This window comes from Aethalodelphis obliquidens, unplaced genomic scaffold (assembly GCF_003676395.1).
Source record: "Aethalodelphis obliquidens isolate GAN/ISIS:26980383/991018 unplaced genomic scaffold, ASM367639v1 scaffold21, whole genome shotgun sequence".
In the NCBI taxonomy this organism is placed as follows: domain Eukaryota; kingdom Metazoa; phylum Chordata; class Mammalia; order Artiodactyla; family Delphinidae; genus Aethalodelphis; species Aethalodelphis obliquidens.
This window is the reverse complement of record NW_020837965.1, coordinates 18485854-18501918: the sequence shown is the minus strand read 5'-3', so window position 1 is coordinate 18501918 and position 16065 is coordinate 18485854. Positions and strand designations below refer to the sequence as shown.

Here is a 16065-nt window from a genome sequence, read left to right as displayed (position 1 = left end):
GGGCCTCTCACTGTTGTGGCCTCTTCCGTTGCAGAGCACAGGCTCCGGACGCGCAGGCTCAGCGGCCATGGCTCACGGGCCCAGCCGCTCCGCGGCATGTGGGATCTTCCCGGACCGGGGCACGAACCTGCGTCCCCTGCATCGGCAGGCGGACTCTCAACCACTGCGCCACCAGGGAAGCCCTGAAGATGTTCTTTACATGCAAAAATATTGGATTTCCCAGAGTCATTCCTTATCAATGAGGCTATAACAATAATCCGAAGGCGGTCTCCAATCTGTGATTAGAAGAAACATACGTGGTGCAAACTGCAAGAGGATAAGTGAACGACAAACACAGACCTTACAACTTCTCCAGGCACCAGGGTCAAAGCCAAAATATGACGTGGCCATAGTGTGCATAATATATACCTTGTAACATACAAACAGAGAAGGAGGAACGCTGCTGGTGTTCCAGGGCAGAACTGGGCAAGTCGCTTAAATTATCTGAGTTTCGGTTGCTCATCTGCAGAGCGAGATGATAACAGGCAGTGATTGTTCCACAGGGCTGTTGTGAGGCTGCCAGAGGCAATATCCACGAAGACTGTGACCTGAACATTGTATGGGAGGAAAATTGCCACTGCATTCATTAAGGCGTTTCTATACGCTTGGGCTGTACACCGGCATCTCATTCAGAGCTCCCCCAAAAAATCCAAAGTAGACACGATCGCTATTTCATTGCTGGGCTCACAGAGATTAAGTAATTTTCATAAGGTCCCGCAGTTAGTAAACAGTTGACTAGAATTGAGCCCTGTACCATCTGACTCCACATGGAAGCCTTTCCACTCCATCAGGCAGACGTCCAAGAGGTAGGGCATTTGGAAGAAAGCCATAGTGGTAAAAGAGATGTCCTTGGGGCAATCTCGTTTTTCAAAGACCCTGCAAGAAACTGTCACCTATGTGAATACAGCATCCTTCTGTTTGGTTGTTAAGTTATAAAGAACCGAAGATGTATTTTTTGTCATAGAAGCCACCCATTCTTGTTGTGAAAACAGCAACACACAGGAATACGCAGAAAGAGGAAGTAAAATTCACCCCAGCTGGTAAGTGTGCATCATTCCAGGGTGATACTCCGGAGTTTGCCTCCTTCCAGAGCCCTCTATGCATATTCTTTAGTTGCTACATAGGTAGGTTCTTACCCTCTACAGTGTATCGCGAATGGCATTATTCTCTTATTTCCTCATGTTCAAACCAAACCGAAAGACCAAGAGGGAAGAGAAGGGGAATCGATATTTACTGAGTGTCCACGACATACCAGCCCTTTACATATATTCACTGATTTCTACCCTAAAAGTCACCCTACGACCCTGGAACCAAAATCCCCATTTACGGATAAGGACAGTGAAGCCATGAGGGGTTAAGTAACTTGTCCACAGTGAACTGAAGCCAACTCTGACTGTCCCCAAATCCCACCTTCTTGCCAAAGTCCACACTGACCCAAGCAGTGTCAGGACCACGATTTTTCCAGAGCTCTGCGTACAAGAAAGGGGAGCCCCAAGTCCCATGTGGGGATGGGGATAACACGTCTGCGTGTGTGTGCGCGTGTGTGTGTGCGTGCGTGTGTGCACGCGTGCATGCGCAAAGAGTTTGCCTTCGACCCCTTGAACGGTGCCAGCTTCCCTGATAGGCCTGAAGCTCCGGCCCACGGGAGGAGGCCACGCTGCCCTGAGTCCCTTCCCCTCAGTTTCCAGCGCCTGAAGCTGAGTCACTTACACAGCCTCCCCCACCTGCTTCCCCTTTACCCCCTGGAGGCCAGAGGTGGAGGACGAGGGCAGAGGAAGGCCTAGAAAACACACGTCCTCACTGTTTGCTCTGTGCAGACCCTCTTCCCAGGAGGCAGTGTTGACCTAGCTGTGTTTACCTTACTTGCCCAACACTCTGTAAGGTGGATGGTTGAATACGAGGCCCCAAAGCCTGTGTAAGGAGAATGGAAATCATTGATTATGCCTAAATTCTGGGGGCAACTGTGTTTTTGTTCCCAGTCATGTCACTGAATTATTTCATTTCTAGTTGCCTGCTGTTAAAATCACCATAGCACAGCTCCAAGGATGAAAAAAAAAAGGGAAATCATATTTATTGAACCAGACTTTTCATGATTGGTATCGCAGGTAATCAATCCTCCCTGGAACCCCGTGGTGGGGAAATAATCATCCCCATTCCACAGAGTAGATGAAACCAGTAAGTGGATCCAGGTTCTCAGCTCCTAAAGGCAAGTCTGGGATTTGAACTGCTTCTCTGCTCCAAACCTGGAAGCCTTTTGGACATCAGGAAGGGGAAGGTGGAGGGGAGAGAGGGCAGTTCCCTATAAAGTTCCACGTGGAAGATCCTATCACTAGCCGTTCCACCCAAGAGAAATGAAAACATGTTCACACAAAGACGTGCACGTGGATCCACACAGGCGCCTGATTCCTAACAGGCAACATCAGAAACAACCCAGACGCCTCTCAACAGATACACTGATTGTGGTCCATCCCTACGATGGAATTGTACTCAGCAAGAAACACGAGCAAATTGCTGATAGAAACAACGACTTGGATGAATTTCAAAAACATGCTGCTGAACAGAAGACACAAAAAATGTACAGAACGTAGTCTTCCATTTACATGCCCTTCTAGAAGATGCTAGACTAATCTATGGAGACCAACACCCAAACGGAAGGTACCTTCAGGGGGAGATTGGGAGGTAAATGGAAAGGAACTTCCTGGACAGAGGGATTTGTGCCTTAATGTTGATCCGAGTGGTGGTTACACAGAAGTACACAATTGTCAACACGTATTGTGCTGTACGTTCAGGATTTATGGTTTTACTGCATGTAAGTAACACCTTGGTGAAAATAAATACATAAAAAGTAAGGGAAGAGAGCACGGCACGTATCAAGGTGGTAGCAATTGAGAAGAGGTTCAAGAAAGAGGTTTTATGGATTCAGTCTATTTATGCTCCAAGCCGCACCTGCGGAGTGGATATAACAAGATCTTTACTGCAGAGCTGATGGGAAGATGAGAGTCTGTGTACACAGTGCATGGTACCCAGTAGCCAAGCAGTGAATGGGGAGCTTTTGCTGGGATTATGCTGTGAGCAGCTGGGGCAGGGAATGGCAGGGTCAGCTCCTGGGCAGGTGGGGCCAAGAAGAGAGGCCCCCGCACATGCCAGGCTGAGCCTCAGGGAAAGCGGAAGGAGGGGACAGCGGGCATGACGCAATCCCCTTCCCTGGGTGGCATTTCACCATTACAGCTCAGCCTCCGCTCTGCTGACCTCCCGTGAACCATTCCCCTTTTCTCGTGGGGCAGAGGAGGAAGCAGATGGGGAAGCCGCTCTGGGTGATGGGGGAGGCCAGGCATGACAAGCAGGACAACCAGGCTCTACGTCCAGGCTGTAAGAGACAACCGGCCACCCCTCTCCCCTCGGCCTTCCCACGGCGGGGGCACGTGGGAGGGTCCTCAGATGATGACTTCCGACTGGCCTCAAATAGACAAAAGAACTGCTTGTTTTTTAATCTAAGAAGTTGCATGCCCCATGCAAATTTTTAGCATCCTGAAGGTTTTCACATTTTCACCCCAACAAGGCACCTTAACCATCTGATGATAAAACAAAAACAAAAACGTTCCATTTCTATTCTCCTTCATTTATTTTAACTCAGTTCATCAAGCACCCTGGGAGCACCCATTTTGTGCTCAGCCCAGAGTCAGAGAGATGGAAAGACCAGGGCCTTGGCCTCAGTTAACCGCAGTCTGGTGGCAGAGCTGAGCCGTGGGGTTTGTGCCTTGCCCTGAAGTCACACAGCCTGGTTCGAATCTCCCCTGCACCACTCCCCAGCTCTGTGACCTGGGGCTAGCTACTTGACATCTATGAACCTCAGTTTCCCCATCTGTAAAATGGGGGTAACAGAAGTACCCACCTCATTAGGCATATTGTGAGGATAAGAAGAGTTCATCTCTCTGAAATGCTTGGGATGGTGTCTGGCATGCACGACCTGCCCAGTAAGCGTCAGCTATTATGATAAATGTTATAAAGGAGGTGGATGAAGCACTGTGGAAGCAGCAAGAAGGGACACCAGGATATGAAGGTGGGGGATCAGGAAGGCTTATCGATGAGTCTGTCCTGGACCCGGATGCGGAGGAACACACAGTGTCAGCCATGCAAGGAGGCAGAGAAAGGTGTTTCCCTCGCGAGATGGAGAGCAGCCTGGCAAACGCTGGCAGCCTAGGAGGCAGTGCCAGGCCAGTGACAATGTGACAGTGAGATGGAGGTGTGAGCATGACTGGGGTCTCGGTCAGGGATCAGCACGTTTGTTCCGGGAAAGCCGGACAGTAAATATTTTAGGCTTTGAAGGCCGTACAGTTTTTGTCACAACTACTCAACTCTGCCCCGGGAGCATGAAAGCAGTGTTGGACAATGAACGAACGGGCGTGGCTGTGTCCCAGTAACACATAAAATGTGGATGCTGAGAACTGAATTTCATTTCATTTTGTGTGTGTGTTACAGGATATGATGCTTCTTTTGATTTTTTTTCTCAAGCATTGAAACACGTAGAAGCCATTCTTGGCTTGCTGGCCGTACGAAAGCAAGCAGCAGGCCAGACGGGCCTGTGGGCCACTGTTTGCCGACCCCTATGGAGGGGAGGCTGGGATGAGCCCAGGGGGATGAGACGGGCCGGGCGGTGGAAGCGACAGCACCAAGAAGCCAGCGTCGGGGTTCAAGCTGTGGTCCACAGTACCAGGGAAGGGGAGGGGACAGAGGGTGACTAGATGGATGGAGAGTTAGGGTTTGCTGGGTGGGAGCAAAGGAAAAACAAAGGGAGCTGAAGGTTGTATGAGTGTCCTGTTGCTGCTGTAACAAATTACCGCAACTTACTTGCCTAAAACAACACAGATTTATTATGTTACAGTCCTGGAGGTCAGAAATCTAAAATCAAGGTGGAAGCAGAGTTAAATTCCTTCTGGAAGCTCTGGAAGAAAATTCCTTCCCTTGCTTTCTCCAGCTTCTAGAGGCCACCTGCATCTCTGGATCCGAGGCCCCTTCCTCATGACACCCCGACCTGTCTTTCCATTGTCATGTCTGCTTCTCTGACTCCAACCCTTCTGCCCCTCTTTTATAAGAACCCTTGTGATTATATTAGGCTCACCTGGATAATCCAAGGTAATTTCCCATCTCAAGATCCTTAATCTTAGTCACATCTGCAACATCCCTTTTGCCATGTAAGGTGACACATTCACAGGTCCTGGGAATTAGGACATGGGCATCTCTGGGGACACTATTCTATTGAGGACAAAGGTATTGACAGAAATGGGCCAAAGAGATGGACCATGAGGTTTAAGCAGATGACACCACACCATCTCCATGTGTCCACAGTGGCAGTCCATTAGGGTCAGGGACAGAGGGAGAGGGGCAACCAAGAGGGGGCTGTAGACGAAGGTTCATAAAAGAGGCCTCCAACCTGACATCGAAGGTCAAGGTGGGTCATATGTGGGTGGAGAGGAGTGAAGGAGGTCGTGGGAGATGAGAAGGAGAAGAAGGGAGGGGCCAGGGGCTGCGGGTACCATCCACAAGGATGGTGAGTGATGCAGAACAGACCAGGCTGGGCCCAGACGCCCTTCTCCTGTGATGTAGGATGGGCCTGTGGGTGTCAGGGATAAGGCTAGGGCAAGGTGGGACTGTCCAGGGAGGCGGCTACATAATTCCTGGGGGAGTAAAGGTTTGGAGGGAGTGGTGGGGATCTTCTCATGGCAGGTGTGTTGGAGAATAAACAGCCCCTACTGGAGAGGACTTTCGGGGAAGCAACGTCTCTGGGGAAGCTGGGTCTCAGCTATCTGATTAGTACACGGAAGGAGGGGAGACAGTGGGGTGACGTGATGGGGCCCTGAGCCCCAGATCTCAGATGGGGTAGAAAAGAGGAAAAAAAAGAGAGATGCTGTGATATGCCCCTGTTTTCCGGGGCCTGCCAGCCGGCTGTGAATCTGTCTTTGGAGTCTTGGCTACTTCCTTTCATGGGGGTTGGGAGAGACTCTACCTGGGGCATGGGAGGGTTGGCAGAAAGAGAACTGAACAGAAAGTCAGGACATGTGGATTCCAGCAGGGCTTCCAGGGAACCCTGAGGTCCGCCCGTGCATCCCGCCACCTACCCCCAATGTCAACCCTCATCTGTTGCTCCTGCCTCCTGTTTCTCTCTCACACCCATCCCCCATCTCCACCTCTCCCTCACCGGGACATCTGAAAGGGCCTCTGTGGTTCCCAGGGGCTTGGGCCTCCACCAGGCTATGAGTTTCTGAGCAATTGAGACCACATCTTTTCACCTTCACAAACTCTGAGCCAATAGGTGATCAATATGTAATACTTAGTGAGTTACATGAACAAATGAACAGATACAGAGGAGGCAGCGAGGCTGAGGGCTTTCATTGTCAGCATCACGGTAACTGTGCCTCAGTTTCCTCATCTGTACTAAGGGAATGTTAATGGTACCCACCACTCAGGATTAAAACAGAGGCTGGAAGGTAGTAAGTGCTCACAAAGGATCAGCTATGATGTGATGCGGGTAGTGACAGACCACACATTGGAGTTAGTTTGGGGGGTTGTACTGTAACATGAAAGCAGCAAGAGACTCATGAAAACCAAGCAAACAGAAATGTTTAAAGTCAACAGGATAGAAGGCAACAAGGTAAATCGAACCATTGCAACCCAAGGTCTATGTTGGGCAAGTCGGAAGAGCCCTATTGCTCTCTGTTATCTGAGACACCCACTCAGGGTTTATACTTCTGCAAAACAAGTCCCAAAGTCCTTCAAGGTCTCCTGCACATCCGGCCCTCCCTGTGGTGCCCAGAAGGACCTTTGCCACCCCTGCTGTCTTCCTGTCCCAGAGAGGGTCAATGACACCATGTCTTGGGGCAGAAGAAAAAGAAGATGGGTCTGGGACGTGGTGTCACTGCTAGAAAACAAGTGTGTGCTTTCTGAGATATCAGCAAGGGCTGCTGAAAAGAGAAAAGAGATAAATTAAAGGGACTCCTAGCGGCCAAAATGTGACCACTTGACTGTCCAAAAGGAAATACTAATTATCGTTAAACAGCATGGGTTGAGCCTCCTAAAAGCTTAAAGTCCATAAAGGCCTTAATAGTCCGTACATTCAAAAGGGTAAAGTTGAAATAAAGTGTAGAAAAAAATAGTGAGAATAAAAACATTACTTTTACTAATTTTAACAAGTAGGGGAGGAGGTAATAGCTGGGTGTTTTATTCCTTCTAGTAACCTTATTGTCATTTACAGTGCGTGGAGTTGCCTTCTTTTTCTCCAGGTAAGGATGAAGAGTGAAACAAGAAGCTGTGAGTAAGTCAAATAGTTCCAGAAAAAGCAAGAATTGAACCGTGCACAGGAAGCAGCCCTAGAGGTTGTGCACAGGAAGCAGGAAAAAGCGTCCACCAGGGTGTTGCAAGTTGCAAGATGCTAGGAGGAGACAAACTAATGATGCAAACTCAGTCGATTTCCTGGACTCAAAAACCTGGACCATGCAGCTAACCTTACTAATTTAACCAAGTTATGAGAAGACAGACACAGTGCCAGTTATGCTAACAGAGCAGGCCTGATGTCAAACACCTCACCTAGCATCCTACATTTAAGCCTCACAACAACTATATGAAAAAAGAGGCTCTTAGTGTGCCCATTTTACAGAGGAGGAAACTGAGGCTGGGAGAGCTGAAACGAGGTCCTCCCCTGAATCCACGTCCCCCCACCCCAGCTCCAACCACTCCTCATCCAGCTCGGCCTGCTGCCCGTCACAGGTGCTCAGAAAGACACTAACCACACCTGGCTCTGTGCCCTCAGGAAGCAAAATGAGCCCAGCCCCCAGGAGAGGGGACTGGTAGCATTTGGGGATAAGCAGAAGCTTGGATCTGATGAGGTGTCCCTGGACAAATGTGCTGCTGTCCAAGTCTTTCTCCTGCTCAGCCCCTGGGACCCATCTGAAAGGTTTCCCAGGCTCAGGACATCGAAGCTCAGAAGTAGCTGGCATTGACTTAGGGTCCGTCTGTGCCTGAGGCCACCCTCAGTCTTATGTACTATCATCTCACTGGCTCTTCACAATCCTGACAGAAGTGACCATTCTTACCGTCCATCTCACAGATGAGGAGATGGAGGCAGAGAGAGGTGAAATGGCTAAGATCTCCCAGAGAGAATGGTGGAGTGGAGGGTCGAACCCAGATGCTCAGACCCTGAGCCCATGCCTGAACCACTGAGCCACACTGCCCCCTGAAGAAGGGAGCTGGTGCCTGGAGGGGGGCTCCCATAGTAAGTATGGGGGGATCTGACTGTGGACATACATGTGACATGTCAGTGTGTGTGCCTGGGGCAGTCAGTACAGGCTGTTTTCCGCACTTCCTGGGGAACTCTACCAACAGGTGTAACATCCCTGAAGTTCACTATCGCTCTCTGGACCAGTCAGGGCCTCTGGTCCTTGATCTGCTTTGCCCCGGGCCCCTCGCACACCCTTCCCTTTCATTCCCTTCTTGCTGCAGACCCCACACCTCAGCTCTCGTGCGTCTCTCCATCCCTCTCTCATCTCTCGGCAGGCCAATGCAGGGATAGGGTCTTCCCAGACACCCCTTTTTCACAGCCAGCCCACAGCATCTTCCTAGGATATATTTAGTCCCAGGGATCAGTCCAGATGTTACAATGGACAATTCCAGAAGTAACCAAGTGGACAGGACTTCCTCCACCTTGGCTTGTGGTTCGGGTCCTGGAGAATGGCCACTGGGTGCCCCCCACCCTGGGCATTCTGTCCTTGCCCATTTTTCCAGATCATCCCACCCCTCCTTCCCAGGATGCCGGTCTAGAGGAGCTCTCCGCAGCATGAAATACTAGGGGGGAGGGGAGTGGGAGGATGGGGAGACAAGAAGGACTGAGTGTGGAGTCCTTGCCTCAGAAGGGATAGGTCCCAACCCCGAGCCCCACTTTCTCCCAATCTCCACCCCACTGCTCTTTCTTCACTCTACCTCCAAGTGCCCAGTCCCCCCGACGTCCTGCACCTTTTCGTCCCACAGCCAGGGTCTGTGACGCACACCTCCCCCATACACACGGTCCTGTCTCAGCCTCTGCGGGGCTCTTCTTGTGCATTTCAGAGGTGGCTCAGGTCTCGTCCCTCTACAGGTGGCCCTGCCAGGACCCTGATGCCAGGCTCTGGGCCAAAGGATGACATCTGTCATCTCCGTTAATCTTTTCTGGCAGGTGCTACCAGCCTGCCTACAGAGGCTCAAAGAAACTGGGTGATCCTAGGTCACACAGCCAGACGCAGCAGGCACAGCAGGTGACACACAGGACTGCCTGGGCCGTGAAGGGCAGTCTGTCATCTGCCCGGCTCCTGGCAGTTTTGTGCAAGGCAGCTTCCTGCCCCAGGTCCCCGCCCCTCCCGGACCTGCTGCCTGGGCCACCGAGAGCTTTCTTCCTCCTGTGCTGGCAGAGCCCGGGCGCTGCACTCGGGGACACACAGCCTGCACGCTGCAGCCAGGAGCCCCAGGGGAAGGAGGAGTTCCTTCCGCTGCAGGAACTGGGAATTGAAGGTAGGGGGGTTGGAGAGGGGGCGGCACCTTCCCACCAGCCCCAAGCCACCGGGCTGAAAGGGTTGTCGCACCTGGCGACAGCCTGGGTGCTTGCCTTCGCCCATTCAGTGCGAGAGCCGGGAGGGGCAGCCGGGCGTGGCAGGAGGCCATTGCACAGATGGGGAAACTGAGGCATGGAGAGGGGAAGAAATGCCCAGAAGGTATGGAGGGTAGGCCTCACCTCACCACACCCTAGGTCTCCAAGCTGTGGGCAGACGTAGTGCCCTGGGGGAGATGGCCTTTCAGCCAGCTCAGGGGAAAGAATCAGAGTTCTGAAGCCAGACTGTGGAACCGGGGAGTGAGGAGGTATGGGAGCGGGAAGTCCACCCCTTCCTGAGCTAATTTCTGCTTCTATATGAGGGGTGGTACATACTCCCCTCACAGGGGGTACTGACAGTACTGAATGAAGGAGTCCTGGGAGGAAGCTCCTGGATAGCTCCGCCCCAGCCGCCCACCCAGAATGACACCCGCGAGACCCACTGTCATGGGGATGACAACATCACGGGGGGCTCACCGTGCGCCCCCAACACTGGGCCCTGAGCTTACCTGAAACTGCTGCATTTAGTCTTTGCAGCAGCCCAGCGAGGTAGGAACTGTCACCATCCCCATTTTACAGATGGGGAAACTGAGGCACGGGGAGGTTAAACAGCTTGCCTGAGATCACACAGCCAATGAATGGGGGCCCTGGGTTCCCTGGTCTGACCCTGTGAGCTAGAGGAGCCTACAGGCTATTCACCTGGCGGAGTCCCACAGCTGGGGCCGGGGGAATGAGAGAAGGACAAAGACGTGCTTGTCCACTGACTCAACAAATAAGTATCCACTGCGTGCCAAGGGGGCGTGGGGCGGTGCACACAGTGTGAGGCCAACCGCCTTGGGTTTTTAAATGGATCAGGGTCAAGTAGGGCCCCACTGGCCTCAACCCTGCATCAACACCTCCAAGCACCCCCAGTGCCCCCAAAAGCCTGCAGGAGCTCCTGCACGGAGCAACAGTCCCAAGGAAAATTCAAACAGCCTGTGGATCGCATTAGTCTGCCGGGAGCCGCATCCAGTGGAAACAGACGTGGGCCTGAGGCTGGCCAGGAACTGAGCCTCTTCCTGCCCGGAGAAGCCTGGAGAGAAGGTCTGAACAGAGGGCTGTGCAGACCAAAATCAAGAGCCTAGTGTGTGCCCGGCGCTTTACATAAGTGATCTTGTGTATCACTGACAACTGTGCCAGGAAGTGGGACCTCCAAAGCCCTACGCTGCAAACAAAAATACCTCGTGGCTCAGAGAGGTGAAGCAGCTTGCCTGAGGCTGCACAGCTCTTCTTAGATTGACTCTCTGCCTCCTGGCCTCTGCCCACGGCCACCCAGACCAGCCTTAAGCGGCTGTGTCAACAGCGGTGAAGCCCCATTTTCTTTCCAGGGAAGTCGAGAGAGGTTTTGTATCTGGCTTGGTGACTTTGGGTGGATGAGCAGCCTTTCACCCTGGGCCTCAGTTTCCCCATCTGCCAATTGGACTCATCACCTACCTCACCCCCTGCATCTTCAGCAGTGGGCATTTCAAGGTAGCTCTCTAAATGGTAGCTCTTGCTACCAGTGGGGCAGCCACTGAGAACTCCCCAGTGGGAGCACCGGCCAGCAGAGTCATGCCATCCCGAAGGGCGTGAGTCACATGCCACCCCAGCTTGGAGACAGATGCTGTCGTTTATGAGCTGGGCACAAAGACTCCCTTTGGTATATGGAACAGAGGGCCGCACGCCGCCCAGGAGGAGCACAGACAGGCGGCGTGGGCAGGGGCTCAGTGTCGAGTCAGTGAGCTTAGTCCCTGTTTACTCCTCTGATAACTGGGGTGACCTTGGTTAATATTCACCAGCAGCCTCCCACATCGTCCCTCTGGATCCACTGCTTAAATACAGGCAAGGACAGGGCTCTGTCTCCCCAGCTGTGGTCACCAGCCCCGACCTGGGACAGTGAATCGTAAGTATGCCTTCCACTGGCAAGAGCCTCCAGAGAGGCCTCCGGGTCCCTGCGCGACCCGGGAAAGGCCCTGGGGCTGCAGGGAGGATGGAGAGGGCTGGGGCTTGGCCTCCTGTTGTCATAGTAACAGCAGCCCTGGGGGTCCTTTCCTGCTCCCCAAGCCTGTCCAGGGCCTCCCCAATACCTCTCGGTGATTAAACTGGCCCTCTGTGGGCAGAAGTGGAAACGGGGGGCTGGCTCTGGCGTCCCGGGACCGAGGAAGGAGTACGTTTCTGCTGCACAGCTTCTGTGTCTTTCCCGTAGGTTGTCTTCTGTAGGTCTCAGCACCTCCCCTACTCCTCGGGTGTGTATCTTTTTCCGCTTCTACAGATGAGAAAAATAAGGCTCAGAGGGAGACAGTGAGAAGCCCAGGCTCACGCAGGGACCTGGTAGGGGGGCCAAGCCAGACCAGAAGCCCAGAGTTTCAGCTGCTCCTCAGGCCTCCATCCTCTCCCGAAATGCCCAGAACAGGACCGCACCAGGTCTCAGCCTGGAGGTACCAAATTGGGCCCCCCGTGCACTGTGGGCCTCTGGGCGTCCTCGTACGCAGCAGAAGATGGGAAGCTGGGGACGGGCACCATCATCGGGGGGCTTTGAGCTGTATTCCTGAGCCCTCGCTCTGGCCAGGCAGCTCTACTGAAGCCCCATGGCCATCTTCTGAGGTGCTTACCATGGCGCTCCCCTTTTACAGACGAGGACATCCAGGACAGGGAGGCTCATCCCTTGTTCCCAATCACACACCATGTAAGCTCAAGCTCAGGCCGCCTCGTTCCAGAATCCCCGCTCCGGACCCCAGGTCCACTGCCAACATGGTTCCCTCTGGCCTCAGGCACCAGCTGGGGAATGGGAAGCCTGGGCTGGCCTTGAGCCCCCTCTCATGCTGGGGGACCCTAGAAAGTTGCTCAACCTCTCTGTCCTTTTGGTCAAAGGATAGATAACCTTTGCCCTCCTGACCCCACCCCACTCCCACTAGCCTTGATCCCTGAAGTTTAGGAAGCAATATGATTTTTCCACCATTGGTTTTGGGAGATGGGGCCTACAGAGATGACCAAGGCCAAGGCAATCAGACTCCCCGAGAGGGTTCCGAAAGTTTCACAGTATCAGTAACGACTGATGCCTCCTGAGAGCTGACTGCCTGCCGGGCAGTTCTTGGCACTTTGCACCTATTTCATTTGCATAATAGCTCCATGGGGTAAGTACACCCTTATCATCTCTGGGAAACTGAGGTTCAGAGAGGCTGAGTAACTTGTCCAAGGTCACACAGCTGATAGTGAATTGACCTTGGGCATTCTGGCCTCGTAGCCCCTGATCTTAGCCACAGAGCGATGTTGCCCCTCTTTATTTAGCCAGGCCACCTCTGAGTTTTCTATTCCAAGGCCTCTGCCTTCAGCTGTATACACAGAGAAGGGTTAAATGCCAGACTCAGAAGTCGAAATACCTAGGATTAAATTCAGTCCTGTAGGGACTTCCCTGGCGGTCCAGTGGTTAAGACTCCGTGCTTCCACTGCAGGGGGGCGCGGGAACTAAGATCCCGCAGGCCGTGCGGTGCGGCCAAAAAAAAAAAAAATTCAGTTCTGTAAGCAACCAGCTCTGTGATTTTCCGTAATTTACTTAACTTCTGTAGTCCTCAATTTCTCCATCTATAAAATGAAGAAATCAAATGAAGAAATGATAAGGAAGGCCTGCTGTTTACTCAGTGTGGTGATAAGGAGGCGGCCGATGGTAAATACCATTTGCTTGGAGGATTGAAATGAACATACCCCAAACTCAGAGGCCATTCTTTGCTCATCAGCATTCCCCTCTCTGGTCCTGGGTAGTGTGCCAACCGGCCAGGAAGAGATCTGCCAGTTCTCAAGCCTGAATCCTACCTGTGCGCAGGTACGGGGAGGCTTTCCACACCCGCTCGGTGCCCGCCCACCCATCGCCTTGTTCGTTCCTCACGTCTGCCCTTCAAGAGATTCTTTTCTCCACTTTACAGGAAGCCGAGGCTCAAAGAAGTGAAGTCACTTGCCCAAGGCCACTTGCCCGTAAGTGGCGGGGCTGGGTCACACCTGGGCTTATTTAGTGCCAAGTGTCAACAGATTGTGACCTTAGGCCACAGTCGCTTCCCTGGACCCCACTAGGTTGCTCTTGGTCACTCATTTTATGTCCTGGGGGAAGTGGCATGAGATTAGGCAAAGGGACAGCTCACTTTACTCTCCCTGACCTGCCCCTGATTCCAGAAGTGTCACTGTGACATCTTCGTTCTATTGGTTTAAAATGTGGTCCCTACACCTCTGGGCACGTCACCATTTACGTTCTCATCTCCATTTGGTTCCCGCACTAGAATTTGGGGGGTGTGGGGTGCTGCTTTTGACAGAAGGGTGAGGAGAGAGAAGTCTTAGGCCCCCGAAGTTGTAAGGAACAGACTGAGAGGCAAAATGAAACCAACAGGGGCTCAAGGTTAACGTCAGAGTCCTCAGGACCTAACTCTGACATTTACAGGGTCTGAGACCTGGTGACATACTGTCCCATCTGTAGTTCGAGTGGTGGGAAAACCAAGGCTTGCTCAAGCCAGCTTTATCGCTGACTCACTGTGTGGCCTGGGCAAGGCCCTGACCCTTTCCTGGTCTCAAGCCGTTTACTGTGAAAGGAGGAAGCCAGAGTAGGTGATGTAACCCCCTGGCAGATGGACTGGGTGGGAGCCAGGGATGTGCTCACCCCAGCTGCAGCTCCACACCAGCCTTGTTACCTTCTTAAGGCCAGCAGCCCTCTCAGCAGAAGGGCACCGCATCCCATCCCCCATGGGAAGTCTCAGTCCATGTTGTTTCACAAAAGCCAGATACCCCTCTAATTAAAAATCCAGCGTTGGTACACAGGGACCTCATTTAGATCCCCCCCTGCCCCGATTTATACAGCTGGTGAGAATGAGGCCCCAGGACACGAAGATGCTTGCCCAAGGCCAAGTGGACAGAAGCAGCCCTGTCAGGACTAGAAGCCACGGCCTCTGGCCCTGAGACCACTCAGAATATTTACTGTCCCCACCCTGCAGAAGCCCAAATCCCTCATGATCTCTGCGCCCTGCAAAGATGGGGAGTTTCCACGAACCATGAAGGACCACAGCAAAATCCAGTGGGGTTGTAGAGGAAATCCAAGGGCGATGGAAATATACAGAACTAATCTTAGCACGATCATAAGCTCTAAAACCACTGGCTAGTTTAAGAAAAATATAAACAAGTATTACGTAATGCGCGGTCTGCTCTATTTGGATAAGTTAGAGGTTTGAAGGCCAGAAAGAAAGGTGGTGGAAAGAAGCCAGTTTTGTGCTTCATCGTGTTGTTTCATTGGAAGGAAACTTTTAAAAGTCCAAGGGATAGATGAAACCCAGCATTCCTTATTTCCAGCTTTTTCCCCTCAGGTTCTCATGTGCCAAGTTCAAGGGCTCCTTTGTCTTTGTATTTTATTAAAATGACGGTTTTAGTTATATGACTGATAGCTAGCAGCAGACGCACCCTTCTCCTCTGCTTGGACCTCCGTTTCTCCATCTGGGAAGAGAGCAGGTTGTACTTAGGAGGTCGCAGCCTAGTGGCCCAAGGCTGGGATCTATATGCAGTAGAGGGAGCTCCGTGGGGCAGAACTGGCCCTGCGTTGCTGCGGGTGACAGTGACTTTGACTGTCACTAGATAGAGTCTGACCTTGCTGGGTCAGCCACAAGCTTTGCCGTTCCCTATTGTCTCCCCCCAGCCATGGAGCTCATCTCCCTCCCAGCTACCCTCGGAAGCCTTCTAGTTTGCACCCCTACCAGCCTCCCCTCGATGTAATCTCTCTCAGATGCCTTCAGTGTAAGGCTCGGTGTCTAGACTTATTTCACTAAGTTCTCCCAACAATCTTACTTTCTACACGTGACACAATGAGGGCCAGAGAGACTAAATGACTCGGCCAAAGTCACACAGCTGGTAGTGACAGAGACCCGGATTAGAACCCAGGTCTGTCTGAACAGAAAAGGGATGCTTTTTCGAATCTTACCCACCTCAGCTCTGCCCCGCCAAACAAACCCCACTTGACTGGAGGAACCAGACCTCTAACACCCACGTCCACGTTGAGCGCAGAGCTGGGACACAGGTGGCGAGCGAGGTAAGCAGCTAAGCTGACTGCAGCCCATTCCCGCGTCTGAGGCCATGGACTCACTCTGAGGGCCGCCCTCTAGCTCAGGAAAATCTACTAGGGGCTGAGGTTCACTGTGAGTATTAAGGGGGTACGGCTTCCCATCTGGGTTCCCTCACAGCTCTCCTGTGTTCTGACTGCGTGTCACTGGGCAAGATCCTTCCCACTCAGGGCAGCAGCCTCTCTGTCCATTAAAAACCAGGGTTCAGCGGAATCCCTCCTAGGGCTGTTCCAGGTCCAATCATCCCTGAGCCCAATCTGGCCCGCTTCCTGGGCGATCATCTACTTCCTGTGCCTCAGTTTCCTCTTTTGC

The 16065-nt window shown here is 52.5% G+C and overlaps 2 long non-coding RNA genes across 2 annotated transcripts; one reads left to right on the top strand and one right to left on the bottom strand.

Annotated features, from left to right (window-relative positions):
* Window positions 1-222: 222 nt before the first annotated feature.
* LOC113627621 (uncharacterized) lies at window positions 223-9297 on the bottom strand. The gene is made up of 2 exons (XR_003435625.1): window positions 9043-9297; window positions 223-2985 (listed from the first exon to the last, which is right to left on the bottom strand). It is a non-coding gene; the product is annotated as an uncharacterized LOC113627621 (long non-coding RNA).
* Window positions 9298-9466: 169 nt separating this feature from the next.
* On the top strand, window positions 9467-11564 carry LOC113627620 (uncharacterized). Its single transcript, XR_003435624.1, has 2 exons — window positions 9467-9573; window positions 11467-11564. It is a non-coding gene; the product is annotated as an uncharacterized LOC113627620 (long non-coding RNA).
* The last annotated feature ends 4501 nt before the right edge of the window (window positions 11565-16065 follow it).